This window comes from Microtus oregoni, unplaced genomic scaffold, assembly GCF_018167655.1.
Source record: "Microtus oregoni isolate MIOR12 unplaced genomic scaffold, Mior012 000000F_ref0000247, whole genome shotgun sequence".
Lineage (NCBI taxonomy): Eukaryota > Metazoa > Chordata > Mammalia > Rodentia > Cricetidae > Microtus > Microtus oregoni.
This window is the reverse complement of record NW_024543059.1, coordinates 81,430,638-81,445,045: the sequence shown is the minus strand read 5'-3', so window position 1 is coordinate 81,445,045 and position 14,408 is coordinate 81,430,638.

Sequence of the window (14,408 nt, the reverse complement as noted above, 5' to 3'; positions counted from 1 at the left end):
TGGGGGATAGATTTTATTTAAAGTTTTAAAAACGAATATAGCCGGGTGTGCTGGTACATACTTGAATCCCAGTACTTAAGAGGTGGAATCAGGAGGGTCAAGAGCTGAAGGCCAACCTTAGTTACAGAGCGCTCTAGGAACCAGCCTGGGATACAGGCATCTTTGTCTCAAAAAGGAAAAGTGTTCTAAAAAGTCAAAATAGAGCAAGAGAAGAATTTGGAATGTGCGCTAGGGAACTAAGGCGTCTCCGAACACTGACTGGCTCGCCTCCACCTTGAACCCTGACCCGAGGGGTACGCAGGTGACTACCACAGACGCTTTTGGGGGACTAATCTGAGAAGACCTCCACACCAGGGAGGAAAACAGAAAGGATTAGCAGACTATGACACCTGTTCTGAGAAACGACAGGTCCCGAGCCCTGCTCTCATCAGGAGCCACTGCGGAATGAACATGCGGTCTGCTCAACTGCTAGGACTTGGGAATACACGGAGTCTGGCTCTTTGCCAGTTTGCATTCTGCTAACTCAGGAGTGCCCGGCACCAACACTCACCAGTTTCTGCCATCTGCTCTCAATGGGTGGGAGCAGGTAAAGACCTCCCCAGCTGCTAATCAAGGCCCTTAGTCACCCTCCATGGCAGAAGTCTCTCTGTCTGAGGAGCACCAAGGCCCTTTGCTAACCTGCTACGCCAGGCTGCTCCCCCCTGAGTGTCCTAGATCTATACCAGTCAGCCCGCTGAGCAGAGCCTTCGGATGCAGGCTCCCTTTCCACATTTCCCAGCCACGTTTCTGGATGTTAGACTTCGTGAAGTTTCGATCCAAGTTGTCACTGACTTTTCTTTTTGATTCCAGTTTAAAACACTAAAAACATTCAACAAAATTGTTAAATAAAATCAATGTTACGCTTTCTTATCTTAAATCAGGTCCTCCCAACAGAGCTGGAGCTGGAGTAAGCACGACCTTGAAGCTTAGAGTTTGATCAGGCTAGAATTCATAATGAGAAAACACCTGTTCAAATCCCTCAAGGTCATGCACTTCCATCAGCACCTTTCAATATTTACCTGGTCCTCTGCGTTATGAAAGTCAAACATTACAAATCTTGACTCCCCCCCCCCCTTTTTTTTAATTGTATCTTATTTGTAAGAACTAGGCAATCAAGCATGTGATAGACAGGCCTAGCGAATAAACACAGAAAAGAACTCACTTAAGGAATAGGATTTTTGTAGAAACAAATTTATTGGGGTTCTTAAAGGATCTTGTAAGTTATTTCCAAGCTCGTCTGGAAATAAAAGAGAGTTGCTTTTGTGGTCTTGAGAGGCCATCTTAAAATGAGGTCACCTTTTATACTGTGGGGATGGCAGAAGGGAAGACAAGGTCTTAGGTGCTGGCTTGTCACTTCCACGCCCTGGGTTTTCCTAGGGGACAGTAGGGGACAGCTACTTTAAGAGCCCTGCTGTCATTCTAAGAGGACCCCCCACTGGCAGTCAAGCCCAGGGTGCCTCAGAGCCCAAGGCTCTTCCCAGGACTCCTGCTGCCTGGAAGAAGCAGCTGGAAACCCACAGCAGGGGCCTCTTCCGTTTCTCGAAAGGATGAGGGGACTAACAGTCAATGAGTAACACAGCACCTTCTAAGACACTGAAAAAAAAGCAACAAACAAACAAACAAAACCCTGTCTTCAGAGTATGTTATTCATTCTCATTTATGTAATTATATAACAAACAGAGAATAATGCCCATGCAGGCTCCAGGGGTGTATGAATATGTATGCACACAGGCAATGATCTGGACACATAGAGAAGGACTCACAGCTATGGAGAGGAGAGAATTAGTGGGGAGCAAAGGGGACTTTCAATCTTTCATACATTTTCCTATTTCATTCAAATTATACAAGAAGGGTTATTTATTATTTTTAAAGTTTAAATTTAAACTCACAGTGTACTCATATAGCTGTTGGGTCAAAGTCTTAAGACTAATAAAATTTTACAGATTATTATCTGGTTTCACCTATCCCAGATGCCTAACTAGAAAACATTTTCACGTTGGGTGGTGGTAGCGCTCACCTTTAATCCCAGCACTCGGCAGGCAGAGGCAGGCGGATCTCTGTGAGTTCGAGGCCAGCCTGGTCTACAGAGCTAGTTCCAGGACAGGCTCCAAAGCTACAGAGAAACCGTGTCTCAAAAAAAAGAAAGAAAGAAAGCATTTTCACTTAAAAACAAAGCTTGTAAAATGTTTTATAGGTGCTACTTTATTCAGCTAATAGGCAAAAGAAGGCAACATAGGACACAATTATTTTACAAAAAATATTAAAACATATTCTCTCATTTAATGACTGGACAGGGTTATATGACTTTGTAAACAAGTACTGAGCATTTGTCTAATATGTCACAAGATGCCAGAATTAGTTAGTTGGCATTCATGCAGGATCTGGTATGCTGTTTAATAAATCATTAAAAAATACGGTTTATTTTTAAAATCGTACTTTATCTTATGTGTAGCAATAGCTGTTCTGATTGAGAGCTGTGAAATTTTTATAAAATGAACTAGGCAACAAAAGAAACACAAATATTTTGCAACAGTATTTTGGGGGCGGGGTGAAGAATGTAAGAATGAATTGCTTACAATTCTACCAGTTCAGATGTGGGCAGGATGCAAGGTAATGATTTATTTACAAAGCAAACGTGAGGGTTTTTTTTTCTTTTTTTCTTTCCCCCCTTTGAGTTACCTCATAGCTATGAACTGACAGCCAAAGCCATATTTCCTACAACTAAGGTGGGACTTGCCAAATTCTCATGCTTAAACAGAGCAGACTTGGTGCAAGGATTGGTTGCAAAGATATGGAAGAGCAACCTCAAGAGAAGCAAGAACGTAGTTCCATCCTTGGGGTCAAGGAATAACAGGAGGAGATGATTCTGCCGAATCCCAGGAGCAGATTTCCCAGAGGGTTCCAAGGAGGCTCCCTCTGTTCACCAGAGCTAGGGCTGAGAGTAGGGAGGAATGGCCTCCTACTATCCCCTTCCTCTCAACAGCCTTCCATATTCCTCTCAACGGTTGTAATGTCCTGAAGCCAGAGAGCAAGGAATCCTGGGAAATGTGCTTCCCTGTCTTACAAGAGTAGCCTCAAATCTAAGGCCAAAACGCAAGTGATTGGCATTATCCTGAAATCAACAATGAGGTAAGGGGTAGGTTGCAGATATAGTAAGGGAGGTAGGGCTGGGGAAGAGAAGGGCTGGACACCATGACGTCACATCTTCTTCCGCCATAGTCCCAATGCAACAGGGCCAAGCAACCATAGATTAATACCCCTCTAACCACGGGCCAAAATAAATAAACCTGTCCCTTTTCTCAGTCGAGTGTCTCAGGTATTTATTATAGTGCAAAGCTGACTAACACACTTAGTGCCAAGTACTTTAAAGTTCTTTTTCTTTTAGGAACACGGGGAAGAGGCACAAGAAGGGGCCAAAATTAAGTATGATCCCAAAGACACTCCGCAGAACAGTGAATGCATTCTTGATCCAAAGCTAGGTTTAGAAACAGCACTAAATTCTGGCGCCCACAATTCGTGGTGATGAAGCTGGTAGACCAAGGAAGAGGTCGACAGCTGTCAGAGGAGGATCTGCCAGACCTGAACAGTCAGCCCCGCCCCACAGAGCTGAGGGTGGAAGGCTGAGCAGCCTGAACATCCGGGTCTCCATGTCCGCACGTCCAGGGTTGCCGAGAGCGCTGCCCAGGCTGCAGTTCCTGAGGCCTGGATGTCCCGGAGGTAAATACCCATCGGTACATTCATCCATTTCACAGAAATTCACGGAACCCCCCACAACACCCTAAGAGCCGCAGAGAACAGTCTAGTAATGGGGATATTCCAGCATCTCTATGAGTCAGAGCGCTGTTGTCCAGCCCATCTGGAGTACAGGGAAGGGCGCTGTGAGGACAGGGTTTGGCCAAAGAGAAGCTCGGACACATACCTCCTCCCTTGTCAAACTCAATGTTGTGAAGATTTCCCCCATGTTCCTCTCTTACATTGTTTTTGCTCTGATATTCAGACTTCGTTAAGTTTTTTTTTTATGCAGTGCATGGGCCATGGATTGAGTTTAATCTTCAGTGTGTAGATATCTAGTTTTCCCATCATCCTTTGTTAAAGACTGGCTTCTCCTCACTGAGTTCTGAGGCACACGTGTGTGCCATAAGGACACAACTGCCCCACTAATAGAGATAATACCACAAAACCAATTACATTTTCTCCTAGATTCTGGTCTATTCTCCTCACTTCAACAAACATCTGTGGTGGACCAGCTGGGTGTCTGGTGTTGGTGTTGTAAACATGACATGGTCTTTAAAAAACGGTCTCTTCCCTCACCAAGGCGGCAGTGGTGCATCTAGGCAACTTCAAATCCAGACACTGTTACCAGAGACCTGAGGGTTCCTCTATAGGTTTCTGCGAGGAGGGGTGGACACTGGTCGGGGCCATGGGAAGCTGGGCTGAGGCATCTCTGTAGTTCTCCAGCTGTCACGGGAAAACCTTTTCCTCATAGAGTGTCTTCAGGATTCAAAACAGCCAGACAGAGCAAGACAGGCTTCCAGCCTCTGCAGGGCCCTGAAGAGCCTCCTTCCGGTTCTCAACCACAGAGGCCTCACAGTCCGGCTCTTCCCACCCGGAACGAGGCAGAGAATAGAGACCAGGATATCTATTTTGCATTGGCATCTGATTTTCTTCTCTTAGAGTAATGCTTTATAAAAAGTACCTGTGTAATTTAACCCAGTACTATAATGTATTTCTGACCTATTAATAATTTTAAAATATACACTTGATAAACTCTTTGCCAACCCTTTTCTTTAAAAACAAAAGTGTTCACATGGTTGACAAAGGGCTCCATTCACTCCACGCATGTATTTACCTCTTCTGTACAGAACTGCATTCCTAGGGTGCTGCTGCTGGATCTTAGGGCACAGACACACTCTATTTCACAAGAGGGAATGAGTCACATCCAAATCTAGCCATTTGGGGCGTAGAAAATTTGCTTCTTGGAATACCAATTTGCTTTGAAAAGTTTTTTTTTTTTTACACACAAAGAAAGATTATGCATTTTCAAAGCATAAGCAAGAATGTAAGCAGCTGGGTGTCTCCACTTTCCTCCAGGATGTGGGATCTCAAGTGGCATTTTGCTCAGAGCTTTCGAACCATTTGTTTCCAGAAAGCACAGCAGGACCCTTGTAGTCCTGCCGAGATCTCCCCAGCCCTCCACCTCATGGGGATTTGCAATGGGAAACTCAGAAGGTCACCTGAGATACCAGTCTGCCTCTCCTGGTCTCCTTTATGCCTGTCCAGGGCTGACCTCCTAACCCCTAGCATCCCACGGTCCTGCTGCCTCATTCTGGGGGAATTTGTTTAGAAAAGAACCCCACCTGATGTGCCGTCAGAAACTGCTTTGTAATTGTAATATACAGTGAGGATTTTTGTTGCTTTCAGCACCTGAAGTCATCAGCAAAGTTTTAGGCGTTGCACAATGAAACCAGCTATTGTCGTTGGCTCACGCAGCCAAGTCAAAATACCACACATCACTCAAAGGAGTGTTTGGGAAATGAACTTGAGGGTGGGGTGGACTGGGGGCTTGTTTGCTTCTTTGACAAGTTTTGTTGACTGAAGTGGCTGGGCCTGTTGAGCGGGTGCGGGAAAGGGCGGATCTACTTACGGGAGCATCCCTCCTCCACCCTCCCTCAGTGTTAACTGAACACTTTGTCAACATTAACGCCTTTGGAGTTAACAAAACAGCCAAAGCTGAATTCACCTTTGGGGGGAATAGACAATTAGAGAACAATAGAATAAAATGAAAAGGGGTTTAAAATTTTCCCTGTCTCCCATGGGCCTTGAGCACTTGAAGCCAGCATAGTTTTTTTTTCCTTTAACAAAGGCACTTTTACTAGTTTTCTAAGTCTGAGTCATTACTTTAATATATAAATCATTTTAGCCTGATGAGATTGAAAGGAAAAATGCTTCCCCACGAAGCTGAAGGCTTTCCCCAGGCCTCAGCAACACTCTTCTTCAGTATGTGTCATGAGCGTGTCACAGCGCTCTAGAGTGATTCTGCCCTCACCCTAGGCTCTGCGGGACTCGGGGTGCCCTGCGGGACATTCTCCTGTGAGGTGCTTTTCAGGAGCTTAGGCACAGATGCTAGCAGTCTGTGGCGGGGGCTAAGCTCACATACTCTGGGTCCACACTGCTGCGAGCAGAAGCTTTATCCAGCCCAGCCCCTGATCCCAGGCACTTGGCATTAGTCTTGGCAATCCACAGTTTTCTCAAGGGGAAAATGAGGGTAGTTGGAGTATCTGCTTCCCAGGGCTTACATGAGCCGTAAATCAAACATTGAGAGTTTTATTAATGACTAAACATGAGCGGCCCAGACACACCTTATCAATTCTGATGAAAGAGTGACCTGTTTATGGACTGGCCAGGCTAAGGGCACCCTGCTGATTTCAGCAGCGCTTCATGAAGGTGGGAACCGGAGGATGCCTACTGCTGAGGAAACTTCACCAGGCCATCTACTGTCAGCAAGAGAACAGAAGAGTTGCAAGGCCGGAGGAAGTTGGTGATGGAAGAGAGAAAGCAGTGTGTTTGCCTGCAGGGATCCTGCGCAGGGATAGTCCCAGAAAATTGCTTGCCGCCTCCCTCTCTGGCCTGCACCTCTCAAGTTCTCTCAGCCCCAAGGCCCTTTCTCAGAACAGCATGGTAAGCTGCTTACAATGCAAAATGATGGTACTGATCAACAGGGGTGGAGCCTCGGATCCCTTTATGTGTAGGGTGCCCACTTGAGTGGTCTGCCCAGAGCTAACTAATAGAGACCATGTAACCATAATTCCTGCATGTGCCAGCACTGATATAGGACATCCAGACCCACAGGCAAATGGTCCCCGTGTCTGAGTTAACTGCAATGAGAAGAAATGAAGAGGCCAAGCTGGCTGTCAATTCTCAGACCCACGCTGCACCTGAATACTTTCAACAAGTCACTTCAGAAGGTGTGTTCAGAGGAACTATTAATCATAATCATTAAAGATAAACTTGGGCTTAGTCATTACTCGAAACAATTAGCACAGGTCAGCCGTGAAACTAAGTTCTGACCCAGAGAATCAAGGTTTTAAGTAGCAGAGCACAGAGTTCAAAATCAAAGCCCTTGTCCCATGTTCCCTGGTACAGAGAAGCTTAAACTCTGAGAAATTAAATGGTAAGGACACAGTACACACACACACACACACCACACACACTTCTCTCCCTTAGTGTCAAGAGCAGCTGTTCTTTTCCCTATCTGCGCTCCATCTTGACAACTCGACTACTTTGCATGACCTCATAACTCAGTGTTCTTTGCTCCCGGATGAACTGCGGTAAATGTCTAACTTGTAATCATTTCTTTGAAATGCTGACTAAAGTGAATTTTAGTATCCTGCCCAACAGGTCACAAGCACAGAAGGAGGCCAAGACCAGAACATTCCTCCGCAGCAATTACAAGCAAACCCTGGAACCGTGTGTTCATGTGCCCGTGTGGGAAGGTAGCGCAACATTTCAGAGATGAAAGGTGGCCAGGAGCAAGCCTGTGCTACCAGGGGTGCCACTGCTGTTAGAAAGAGAGGCAGAGGCAGGAGCTGACCCAGATTGGAGGAAGCCATTCCCGTGGGTGTTTTAGAATGTGTGGGTTTCTCTGTGATAGACCCACACCTGCTGTCTTCATCACCCATCATGGTGGAGGCCGTGATCAACTGTCCCTCCTCACTAGACTCAGGCGCTGGGACATGAGAGACTGCGGTAGAACGTATCACCTCTGAAGGCAGGCAGATGACTTTCTCTCATCTACCGTTCAGTTTTCTTTGATCTCTTCTTGGGGTATTTAGAGATTTACTGTAGCTGTTTGATTTGTTTCAATCCAGACTCCATATGCCTTGTGATCATAAAGTTAAGATTCTCTCTTTTGTCCCCTAAATCTTCTCCTCATTCTGCCTCCAGGCAGATTTGTTCTCCTGTCATTGCTCTTTTTTTGTTTGTTTGTTTTTTGGTTTTTCGATACAGGGTTTCTCTGTGGTTTTGGAGCCTGTCCTGGAACTAGCTCTTGTAGACCAGGCTGGTCTCGAACTCACAGAGATCCGCCTGCTTCTGCCTCCTGAGTGCTGGGATTAAAGGCGTGTGCCACCACCACCCGGCCTGTCATTGCTCTTAATAATGTCAGGAACCTGCCTTCTAAATGCCCAAGTGCCTCGGAGGGGAGGGAGAAAAAGGACACGTGCTCAGGCTCAGTCAGCCCTGGGCTCTGCAGACACCAACGGCATTTCTTTCTTAGACTGCTCCACAGGTGGTATAACAAGAGCACAGGGTGGCCTGACACCTGGAAGCAGAGCTGTCCAACCTTTCCATGGGGCCGGAGAGGTGGCTGACTAGGTAAGAGTGAGCATTGCTCTTCCAAGGGTTTGGTTCCCAGGGCTCACATCTGGTGGCTCGCAACAATCTGTTACCCTAGCTCTAGAGTATCCAACACCTTTCCTCTACAGGAACCCACACACATGTGGGACAGATTCTCTCTACCTCCTACACACACACACACACACACACACACACGGGCAGGATAAAAAAAAATCCTTCAACCTGTCCCAGAGGCAGGCTCTGAGGTCATAACCAGGAAGACTAGACTAGGTTTATGAAAACAGGTCAGTAGTGGGGGCTACTGGACATCTCACAGGAGAAAATGACAGACCTGGGGAGACTCCCTCCAGAGCTTGGGTAAGGAGGAACCACTACACAAATAGAGCACAGCAAATGCAGGTAACCACATCACACGTCCTATCTTGAGCCAGGGTGGTGGCATCATGATGATGATAAAGAGACACAAAGTGATGGGTAAGAGGAGCCATGTGGAATGTCAGGATGATATGTGGAAGTGAGCACGATCAAACATACTCAGAAACTCAATCAGCAAGTCTGAAGGGCCTTCCTACCCCAGGGTATTAGCTGAAATCATGAGCCATATTTCTCAATGAATAATAGACACAGCTGGGGGCATTGATGCCATGTTCCCAGGGCAAATGAGCCATTTTCAGGTACAATTTCTTTTTCTTCTCTGTTCCGGGTAGGAATGCAACTTGAATGCGTAAATAGAAGAACAAAATAAGCTGGAAACAAAGCAAAAGAAAGAGCCCTTTCTTCTTGACCAAGGGCAGGTTTGGCTTGGTTTTCTTTTGGAAAATCGCCATATTCGAAAGCCAGGAAGTCCAGAGAGTTTTGGCGTCACAAGGTAGGAGACATTGAGGGTGGAAAAGAAATGGACTTGAATCCGTTGCTGCAGTTTTTACAGTGCTTCTATGGGGAGTGAGTTGTCACACACTCAGCGAGGCGGGTAGTGAGCGCTGTGGTCATGGAGCTATTCTGGAGCTCCAATGGTTAGGTGCAACATCAAAACAACTTGGTCAGCCATCTTGGGCTTCAGCTAACCCATCTATAAAATGAAAATTTCTCTCTGTGTCAAATGGGATTCCTATAAAGACTAACTGAGTTAATACGAAGTGGCTAATACATGGTATTTTCTGGCCATTTTCAATGGGCAGGAAGATCGTAGCTTGGTCCTGGGATTCACTCTGAGTTTCCTGATCAGCTGCTCTTCCACTGGTGACATGATGTCACTGAAGAAATAAAAGAACAGAATTCTTTGTAGAGTTCCTAGATTCTGAGATGATTCTGCCCATGACGGAGACCATTGAAACCATGTCTGACCTCTTCATTCATTATTGCCTGAGCCCTACTGGTAGAATCTGAGCATTTGAGAGTTGTATAGTGATTTTCTCTGAACTAAAAAATTTCATCCTGCAGGGAAGCTCATAAATATTCAGGAAAGTGTGTGTGTTTGTGTGTGTGTGTGTGTGTGTGTGTGTGTGAGAGAGAGAGAGAGAGAGAGAGAGAGAAAAGTGCTCTTAACTGCTGAGCCATGTCTCCAGCCTCCAATACCTTGTACGTTTTTGAGTTGTTTGTTTGTTTTGTTTTGTTTTTCTGAGACAGGATTTCATTGTGTAGCTCTGGCTGTCCTGTAGCTCACTCAGTAGACTAGAATGGCCTCATAGAGCTCTGCCTGCCCTTAAGGTAGACTATTTAAGACTTAGAAATAAACAACTCAGAAGTCTCAGGAAGTCCCTGAATCTTATCAGACTCACAAAGCTCCATTCTCCCAATGGTTGTAGAAACAGAAGAGATGGGGTGACTGAGGAGGAGAGACTCTCCCACCAGTCAAGTTGGCTACAAGTTATGGAAAGAGCTCCAAGGCCCCAGCTTCTGAGTCTTCCTTCAGGCTAGGGTGGGCTTTAGTGATAAAGCTGCCTTTAAGTCATCCTTACTTCTGTAAGAAACACTTCACCCATACTTTCAAAAAAAAAAAAAAGCTCATTTGTTACCAAATTGGACTTTGGTAGTATTAGTACTTTGATCTGTCACTAGTTCCCTATCTGGGGTGAGCAGACTATTATTCATGTCTCCCCAGAAATAATTTCACACCAAACCATGTTTCTAGGCTTTAAAGTACTGATAAAGGCAAATTCCTAGATGAATGAGGCTTACTTAGGTCAGGGCTAGACAGACACCATGAGTAACCTTGATGATAAAGAAATCAAAAAAAATTGGGAAATTTGTCTGAATCACTGATATGTATCTCTCAGGTCAGCAGTAGCTTCCTTTCTTGATAATCCAAAGACGTGAGAAACTTGACATGATTCATGTGAATTTATCCTTTGTGGCTGTGTCCTTGAGTAGCTTTCAAAACCTCACATACAACTGGATTTTTGCCATTTTAAGTTTCATGATCTTCTCTTTCTGCAATCTTTAATCTCCTGTCCTTTTCCATATCTCTGGATAGTCCTCCATAGTCTCACAGGCCACCTTCCTCCTTCAGCCACACACTAAGGACTTCTTTGTTGTAGGCCCAGCAGTAGCTCTTGTTCCTGTCTGTGAGGGTCTGAGTGAGAAGTGTCCCCATAGGCTCATGTGTTAGGACATCTGGTCCCCAGTTGGCAGTACTGTGTACAAGGCTATGGAATCCTTAAGACTCTTGCTGGAGGAAGTACATCACTGAGGATGCGCCTTGAGGATTTGTAGCCTCACCCAACTTCCTACTCCCACTGTCTGCTTCCTGTGAATGGATGAAATTCTATCTCTCTGATTCCTAACTGCCAGTCCAACCGCATACTCCTGCTTCTTTGCTTTCCCCGCACAATGGACACCTCTGCCTCTGAACTATAAGAACCTTTACCTTTAACTCACTGTTTGCCAGGGTCTTTTCTCACAACCTCAGGAAAGCCACAAATGCACCATCTGCCCCGTAACTCTACCAACCTGTTCTTCTAGCTTCAGACCCACTCTCTGACTCCAAAATAGGTCACGTACATGCCTCTGGCAACATTGCCAGAGGAGCATTTCCTGCCTCAATCAGGGACAACTAGACTCCTTCAGCAGTACTGGTGATTGTATCCCAGGGTGCCAAAACCAAGAGGATGTGAGACTGGGCTACTGATGACTTATTTCTAGGCACTGCAACACAGAAACTGACTAAAGGAGAAGTGGGAGAAGATTCCATTGGTTCTTTTTTTTTTAAGATTTATTTATTTATTAAGTATATAGTGTTTTGCCTGCCTGCATGCCTGCAGGCCAGAAGAGTATACCAGATCTCATTACAGATGGTTTTGAGCTACCGTGTGATTGCTGGGAATTGAACTCAGGACCTTTGGACGAGCAGGCAGTGCTCTTAACCATTGAGCCATCTCTCTAGTCCTTAGTTTCATCAGTTCTAATGCTTCCTGGGCTCATAAACTGTAATGTGCTTCTTTACATCAAATTGAGCAGCTCCTGTTAGTTGTTTCAGGGTTGCTATCACTTTAGATGCTTCTAGGAGACTTTGTCCAGCATGGCTTCCCATTTCTCCCTCCAGCTTTTTTCCCCCTCTGAGCTATGGCCCACTTCCTACTCTATGTTAGCAGTCCCAGGGGGTCCCTCGGCTTTGGCATCTCTAAGTTTATCTAAGCTGCCCACCTTTGTGTGGTCTTGCCTGTGGTGATGCCTTCCTATGTCCCCAAACCTGCTCCTCGCTCTTCCTGTCCCACTCACGTCAATCACTAGACTCCACCACTCCTTCTTTCATGGTTTCTTACAACTGTCCTTTCGGCTGATGTCCTGCCGCTGTGTAGGCTGGAGGCTCTGTTCTGTTTGTTTGTTTGTTTGTTTGTTTTTATGTGACCTCAACTCAGTTCTTCAATTCTCAATTCTGCTGACACTTTATAACCAGAAGAGTGAGCTTCCTCAGGGATAGCCTGGTGACACCAGTCTCTTTGCACTGGGGCTTTAATGTGGAGACAATTGTCGCATCTGCAGGATTCCTATTCCCAAACCTGACCCACACCCCTCTGCCCACAGACTCAGTCCTCTGTCTCCGGCTCTGCTCTTCCTCTGTTCTCCAGCTAACCATGATCTGAATGTTGGTGAAAATTCATGGATTGGAACTCCATGCAGGGTGCAATAGTATCAATGAGAGGTGTGTGGGGGGCGGTTCTGGATAGGATTAAGTCAAAAGGTCTTGTTCTCGTGAGTTATATAAAGAACCAATGCCCTTATGAAAAGGCAGGGAGAGGGGGCGGTGGTTTATTTGTCCTCCCCTGCTCTGTGAGGACACAAGTCACCATCTGTGAAGCCCAGAACAAGCCTTTGAAAAACCCTGAATGGGCTGGCACTTTCATCTTCACGGCTGGCCTTCTGAGCCTCTGGCACTGGGATTTCTGTTGTTGTAAATTATACAGTCTGAGGGCGTTTCCCCCTCCTCCTTCTGTCCGTCCTGTTCCCTCCCCCCACTCCCTGCCCCCCCTGTTCCTCCTCTCCTTCTTGTGTATAGGCTGCCAAGTGAGCACTAAGGTATTCTCTTAGAGTAGCCCAAGTGGACGAAGATATGGCCCAAACTCTGCTTTCCTTCTAAGAACTTTTTCTGATGACCTGGGTGGAAAAGAGTTCTCCAGAGGGTCCCTGAGCAGCTTTTATGATGTGAACAATGCTTTAAGGACAAGGGAGCCTGCTGTGTGCCGGGAAGCCTGTGTGTTACCAAAGCTAAAGCAGTCTCCCAACATGCTCTCAGTCTACTAGTGAGACTTGGCAATGTAGCGCAGACCTCAGCTCTGCTCTTTCCTTGTAAGGGTTCTGTATTTGCCTTTTCTCTCTGACTAACGTATAGGCTATTTTCCAAAACAGACTCGAACATAGTTCCTGGTATATTGTCCCATATGTGGTAATCTCTCGATAAATATTTCTTAAGTTATGTAAACCAGGATCTTGATTAATACCTAGTGGTAGGAAGTGAATAAATGCTTTTCTTAAAATATAGATCCAAGCTTAAGGCTTGCCACATGGCCTGTTGAATAATAAAGGTTAGCAAATTCTGAGAAACCGTTCACAACCATGCTACCCCGAACACCCTCCGTAGCATAGGGCCTGCATCTGACTCACAACAACAGTACTATATTTTGAGTGACTTTACAACAGAATTTATGTCTTGTGGTCCTGCATATTCATAGATTTAAGATTAGGATTCTGATAGATTTGGTGCCTAGCAAAGACTGGCTTCCTGATTCAGTTTCCTGGTTTACTCATGGCCCATCTTTTCCTCGTATCTTTACGTGGAACAAAGGAAGGGAGAGCTCTATAGAATCCTTTAATAGGGCACTAATCCCATTCATGAGAGCTTCACCCCTGACTTATTTATCTATCAATGGTCCCACTTCTTAATCATGACATAGAGGATTAGGACTTCTACCTAGGTATTTGCGAGGAAAGCAAGAGAGAGATATATATACTAACTATAGCTTCCTGCTATTCCCCTAATGGGAGAGAATAACAGCTATTCTGTGTGCTGTTACAATATGCTAAGTTAAACGATAAAGACTTAAAATGATAATTACAACCAATTAAATGTTACCAATGGTACTGTAACACACACACACACACACACACACATATATATATATATATATATATATATATATATATATTCTTCAGTTATTAGAGAGTTACTCTCTGCCTTGAGGGTTTCCTTTGAGCTCTTGACTCAGGATAAGATGAAGCAGCAACATCAAAGGCAAAAGTGACTGGATAGACTTCAAAACGTAGAACACCAGGGAGCTAGGCTATTGGGAAATGTCACCAAGGAAATATACAAACAGGTTAAACGCACTTTCGAGCCGGTTATTTCATTCATTCGTTTCACTCCCTCAAGGAATTTTCAAACCCGTAGGTAATTTTCCGAGTGAGGGGTACCTGTTTGGAGCTGGGAAGATGGCTCAGTGGTGAAGAGGATGTACTGTTCTTGCAGAAGACCTGAGATGGGCTTCCAACCATCTGCAACACCGTCTCCAGGACATCCA